A 7,335-nucleotide genomic window follows, 5' to 3' on the forward strand; every position below is an offset into this window, starting at 1 on the left:
TCTGTTTCCATGGATTCATTTGTCTTTTCTAAAATTTTATACAAATGGACTCCTACAACACATACAATTCTGTGTCTGGCTTCTTTCACTCACCAAAATGATTTTGAGATTTATTCATATTGCTGTGCATGTCAGTAATCTGTTCCTTTTATTGCCAAGTAGTATTTCATTATATGGCTATTCCACATGTTGTTTATCCATTCATCTGTTGACAGACATTCACGTTGTTTTCACTTGGGGACAATTATGACTAAAACGGGCATGAGTATTCATGTACGTGTTTTTCTGGGTTCATGTATTTTCTTTTCTCTTGGGAAAATACCCAGGAGTGGAATGGCTGGGCAGTATAAGTGCTTAACTTTTTAAGAAGCTGACAGAAGTTTTCCAAAGTGGTTTTACCATTCCACTTTCTCACTAGCAGTGTATAACAGTTTCAGTGTTTCCAATGCATGATGTCGTTCTTGTGGCTGTTGACTTTTTATTGTAGTCCTCCTAGTGATCATGTAGTGGTATCTCATCATAGTTTCATTTGCATTTCCCGAAAATTCAGGATATATTTTAAAGATGTTAAATATGTTTTCATGTGCTTACTGGCCAATTGTATATTTTCTTTTATAAAGTTCCTGTTCAAGTCTTTTGCCCATTTTTAATTGGATGGTTTTCTGATTTTTTGAGGCATATCATGTTTTTGTATATTCTAGATCTAAGTTCTTTTTCAGATGTTATGTATTGTATTTTCTCTCATCTTTTAGGCTTACCTTTTAATTTTCTTAATAGTGTCTTTGATGAGCAAAAGTTTCTAACTTTGTTAAAGGTCAGTTTATCCATTTTTTTAATGGTTTGTGTTTTTCGTGTCTTATCTAAGAAATCTTTCCCTAAAATGGCATCACAAAAATTTTCTATGTTTTCTTCTAGAAGTTTTGTAGTTTAAGCTTTCACATTTCCATCTGTGATCCATTTCTAATTTATTGCACATCATATATATATACAAATCATATATTATTATATATATAACATTACATATATATTACAATACATTATTCATATGTACTATGATCTAAAGTGATATATTACATAATATATTAATATAATCAATATAAAATTATTCATAAATAGTATAACATTATAATATAGTATATATTAATGTATATGTATTAGTTTAGATCACATTGTATATGACATGTGTGTGTATGTATATATGTGTATATATACACTATAATCTGTATATATAATCTGGTAAGATTATATATGTATATATATTATATGTATGTATATATATACACTATAATCTGGTAAGATTTATTATAGGTAAGGGCTGAGCTTTATTCATTAAATATATTTCTTTTTGTTAATAGTTTTTATTTATTTGACACAGAGAGAGTGCACAAGGAGGGGAAGAGCAGTTATTTTTTCCCCATATGGATACCCAGTTGTTTAAGCACTGTTTGTTGAAAAAAATTATCCTTTGTCCACTGAATTTTCTTGGTGACTTTATTGAAAATCAACAGACCATATATTTGGGTCTATTTCTGGACCTTTAATTCTGTTCCATTGATGTGTCTACTGTCTTTATCACTCATCTCATCACTGTTTTTATCACTATAGCTTTATAATAAGACTTAAATTCAGGTAATGTATATCCTCCAATTTGTTCTTCCCTTTAAAATTGTTTTGGCTGTTCTAGATCACCATTACTTCAGCATGTGATGCTGTAGAGTGAATGGCAAAAGATTAAGGCTGAGGGCGCCTGGGTGGCTCAGTGGGTTAAGCCGCTGCCTTCGGCTCAGGTCATGATCTCAGAGGCCTGGGATCGAGCCCCGCATCGGGCTCTCTGCTCGGCAGGGAGCCTGCTTCCTCCTCTCTCTCTGCCTGCCTCTCTCCCTACTTGTGATCTCTCTGTCAAATAAATAAATAAAATCTTTAAAAAAAAAAAAAGATTAAGGCTGAGAGTTAGGCTAGCGCCACATAATGTAGGCTATTATTAGGGTACAAAAAATACAGTGGAGAGGTATTAAAGAATTGTTAACAGAGGAGTAACATGGTTATATTCGCATTCTGGAAACCATTCTGGGAAACCAGTGGAACAGATTGAGGAGTCAGGATTAATGGCTGAAAGGCTAATACCTATGCCATTTCAGTAGTCTAGGAAAGAGATGATAAGGATCTGCTCTAGGACATTGAAGCTAGAACAGTGCTGTCCAGTAGACAGCAATAGACAGTGACAGTGATGTTCTAGAGCTACTCTGATAGCCCCTGGTTACATGTTTCTACTGAGTTCTTGAACTATGACCATTGAGACTAAGGAACTGCATTTTTATTTTCATTAATTTAAATCTAAATTCAAATGGCCACATATGGCTAGTCACTACTGTATTGGGCTGTGCAAAGTTCAAGGAAGGAATGGACTTTAGAGATAGAAAAAATAGAAAGGATTTGATTGCTCATGGAGGTCAAATTAGGGAATAAGAATAAGGGAGAGAGAAAAATTAAAAGTGACACCTAAGCTTATATACTGTAGTGAATTATTTAACATCTGTGTTACCCACGAGAGTATAAATCTAATGAGGGTTGGGATGGTCTGTCTTAGTATTTTCTCCCTAGCACCTAAAACAGCACCATGCATATAGCATGCATTCAGTGAGTATGTGTTGAGGGACGAAAGGGAGAGAGGAGGAACAATCTGATTGGATGTTAGCCACGTTCAATAAGATAAAGGATGAAAATGAGAAGCAAACCCAGGAGGAAGGAGCTAATAGTCCTATCTGCTGTTTATCGGGGACCTACTGGGGTCAGGCACTGCTTCAGTACTCCCACCTGCATTGCATCATTGAATCTGCCCAGGACTGCTCTCAGTCAGCTGTTATTCCCATTTTACAGACACAAAAACTGGAAATTAGAAAAGTTAACAAAATCAAATAAAGTGACTTCACTAGGTGGCAGTCAGAATGAGGTTAGTTTAGGCCAATGTGTGGGACAAACTGTAGCTCCAAGAAAGAAGTTGGGGCTCCAGATAGAGATTTTGGAATCATCAGTAAAAGATGTCTACTGAAACATGTGAATGGAAGTGTTCACTCAAGAAGAGAGATTAGAGAATGGAAATAGAAGTCTCTGGGGACAGAATGTTTGAAAGGAAACTGAGAAGTCCTGAGGAAAGATGAATGTAGGTAGGAGGAAACCCAAAAGAGAGTCCTAGCCCAAAAATCAAGGGAGAAGAAAGGTTGAAGAAGGAGGGGCATGGCCCACATCTCACAAGTTGCAGAGAAATCTCATGAGGTAAGGACTGAAATGTGGCCCATGTATTTCATGGACGCAGCATCTAGAAGGTCACCGGGTTTCAGAAACAGTTTCCTGAACTGATGGAGACATAGATTTACAAGACACCAAGGAATGAGTAGAAGATGCAGTGATAGGAAGTGAAAACCTTTGTTCATAGGGATAAAAAGACAAGATGGTACCCAGAGATGGGACTGTGAGTTGTCATTGTTGTTTTAAGAAGGCAAATATTAGAGCACATTCATGAAAGAAAGGGTTATTGTGGTCAAAGGGGAGGTTGAAATGTCAAGGTTGGGGAGTGCGAACTCTGACAATGGATGTTCACAGCAGTAATGCCGCGCGTTGTGGTTGGTGGATGCCTGCCAGCCCGGGAATTGTGAGTTACTGGTCTGAGACGTGATAAATATGGAAATGGAAAATAAGCATTTAGAAATTTTTAGAGCTATTTGACTGTTATTTGATACCCAGGGAAGCTAAATATTTAAAAACTAGGAGCTTGTATCTTGTTTATCTTCTTTGGTCATGGTTGCTTTTCTGATTCATTTTTGTTATGTTGTATAAAAGCATAAAACAAGAAGATTAGTCCTCAATGTGTTGGATAATTTTTAAAAAGGTCCTTCCTCACAGTTTAAAAAGAAATCCAGTGAGAAGGGCACCTGGGTGGCTCAGTCATTAAGTGTCTGCCTTCTACTCTGGTCATGACCCCAGGGTCCTGGGATGGAGCCCCGCATTGGGTTCCCTGCTCAGCGGGAAGTCTGCTTCTCCTTCTCTCACTCCCCCTACTTGTGTTCCCTCTCACTTAAATAAAATCTTATTTATTTATTTATTTATTTAAAAGAGGGAGAGAGAGAGAGAGGGACCATGAGAGGAGAGAGGTCATCGGGAGAAGCAGACTCCCTGCTGAGCAGGAAACCTGACTAAGGGCTGGAGCCCAGGACCTAGAGACCATGACCTGAGCGGAAGGCAGTTTCTTAACCAGCTGAGCCACCCAGGTGCCCAAATAAATAAAATCTTAAAGGAAAAAAAAAAAAAGAAATCTGGCAAGAGAGTGATGAAATAAACATAGTACACTGTTAACATTTAGGAGATCTGATAGAAAGGTATATGGGGATTATTTATACTTTTAAAAAATGCTATAAATGTGAAATTACTTCAAACTAAAAAAAAAATTTTTTTTTTTAAAAAGCTCTACATCTGGGCGCCTGGGTGGCTCAGTGGGTTAAGCCTCTGCCTTCAGTTCAGGTCATGATCTCAGGGTCCTGGGATCGAACCCCGCATCGGGCTCTCTGCCCAGCAGGGAGTCTGCTTCCCCCTCTCTCTCTGCCTGCCTCTCTGCCTACTTGTGATCTCTGTCTGTCAAATAAATAAAATCTTAAAAAAAAGCTCTACATCTAATGAATGTAGATAACATACCAAGGGATTAATGTTAAGTAAAAGAACAGAAACCTCTTCTACTGAAGTTGAAATGTGGGAGGGAAGTATGAGTGTAGGTTTCATTAACTGGGGTACCAGGGTCATAAGACTACATCTGCCGGGATTGGGCTGGCATGTCTGTTCTCTCTGTGGAGTAGGAGATAAGAGCTTTTGCTGAAATGGAGCATCTCAGCTTTGTACTCCCAGAGACTGACCCTGAGACCGGGTTTGTATGCAGGTAGTTTATGTGAAAGTTAATTCCAAGAATCACCATTAGGGTAATTAAGGAATTTGAAGAGGGAAGAGAAGTAAGCTGATGAAGTGTGTGTTATGGAACAAGTTCCTGCCATGGGCAACTGGGACTTAATCCTGCTGAGAAATGGTAGAAAACAGTGCAGAACATGGATCAGAATTATTCCGTCTTAGGGGCAAGAGAACTAAAATATTTATCCTTCACTCCCATATGCCATTGGCGGACAACTGTTCCCAGGGGGCATCATCTTCCCTGAACTCCCAACCTTTCCCAGGCCAACTGAGAGAAAGGATTTCGGTTGAGAATTGCAGGTACTTGAAGTAGAGTGAAGCTGGGATGACCTGTGACCCTAGGGGCTGTGGTGTTATTTGGAGGCACCGACAACACCTGCTGTGATGAGAGGAAATACAGGTGAGAATGTGGTTTGAAGAGAGTGAAAAGCTAAAAAATGGTGCTAGTGGAATGAGCCAAGGAAGCAGTTTGGGAACATGAGATGGATTGCCATGATGCCAGGCAGGCTTGGGAACTTGATGAAGGTTGGAGGTCAGGCATTTATCGTGGTATCAGTCTTCCAGTTAACCATAACAATGGGTCATTTATAGAAGCTGTGAGAGGAGTCAGGGATGTGACGGTTCCCATTTACCTTAACAACTGCACAAACCTATGAGCACATCTCAAAAGAGATGGACCAAGAAAAAAATTGCGCCTATCTTTTCAGATGAAGTACTCTTTTTTTTTTTTAAGATTTTATTTATTTGACAGATCACGAGTAGGCAGAGAGGCAGGCAGAGAGAGAGGGGGGGGAAGCAGGCTCCCCGCTGAGCAGAGAACCCAATGCAGGACTCAGTGCCAGGCCCCTGGGATCATGACCTGAGCCAAAGGCAGAGGCTTTGACCCACTGAACCACCCAGGCACCCCAGATGAAGTACTCTTCAGTTGGTTCTTTCTCCTATATGTATTTAGGTTGTTGATTTTGTGACCCTCATCAGAGAAGCTTGTATTTATATTATCCCATTGCTTTCAGAATTCCCAGTCTTTAAGTATTAGGAAGTCCGACAAGGTGATGGGCCAAATCTCCTTCAGCACTGGACCCATGTGCCAACCCAGTATGTAATAGCAGATATTACATGAAAATACTATATAATTCCTGCCCTCAGAAGCTCCGAGACTTGCATGGGTAGATTAAAAAGAGAGTGAAGCGATCAACAGGGCACAGTGGATTGAGTGCTGTGATAGAGATTATATAGTAGATGCTCGATTAATATTTGCTGCGTGACTGAATGAAAAGTGGTCCAATGTACTATTCCTCTTGTCAGGATAAGCTTATCCTCTAGGTTGTTATCTAGGTTCTTGATAAAATGTTACAAAAGCCATGTCCTTAGATGAAGTTGGCAATTATGAATTTAGAGTGATTTCAAGGAAAGATGGAGATGTTTGCAATCAGATGGTGAGAAGTTTTTCTTAATTCTTCTGTAAGCACACTGGCCAAAACAAAAAGCACATTTGGACTCATAGTTTCCAAATTTGTTTTTATGAGAGGGGAAAATGAGGCACATGAGTCCTTTTCATTTCTGTTAACTAATTATCTCATGATTATTGAGCCATAGGGGTCACATTGCTTTTTTATGGCTATTAAACTTAACAGAGAAACATCATTTAGGTTTCAAGGAATCTAGCTCAGTAGTGATGAAATGTTTATGATCTGAAAATGATAAATAACTCATCTTACCTTGCTACTTCCCTAAAATATACAAGTCTTTAGCAGCTAGATTTTAACTACTTTGCACTTATTTCATTAGCTATGCAATAATTTCTTAACATTCATTGGCATATAACTCTAGAAACAAATATAGAACAATTCTAATTCTTGCTCTGTCCCAAAGAGTTCACAATATTGTGTTTACCAACATCCTTTCATCCTTAACATTTTCGCTTTATTTAAAAAAATAGTCAACATTATTCATCACTGATTATATTCATAAGAGTGTACTAGAGACAAGTCATATTAGATGAAGAGAGGAAGGTCTCTGCCATCAAAATGTTCAGAGTCTTGCAGGGCAAGACGGACCTGTAAGCAGGAAATAACAGTGATTTAAATATCATCGTAGACCAGGAAAAGAAGAGAAGAATCTCTGCCTAGTGAAATTAGTGGAGACTTTAAGAGGGCATCACATTTTACTTGGTCTTAGGGCATGGAGAAAACATTTTGTAAATATCAGAAAGAAAGAAGGTAGCTTGGAAGTTGGAAAAGCAAGGGAAAAGTGGAAGCAGGAAGGACATTCCAGGCAAAGGTAAAGCAGATATACAATCAGAGATCGTGACAGAGCATGGAATATTCTGGAAATAGATAAGCAGAGGCAGAAGCATAGGTTCCTATGGAAAGGAAGAGCCAGAAG

Source organism: Enhydra lutris, unplaced genomic scaffold, assembly GCF_002288905.1.
Source record: "Enhydra lutris kenyoni isolate GAN:26980312 unplaced genomic scaffold, ASM228890v2 scaffoldscaffold23, whole genome shotgun sequence".
NCBI lineage: Eukaryota > Metazoa > Chordata > Mammalia > Carnivora > Mustelidae > Enhydra > Enhydra lutris.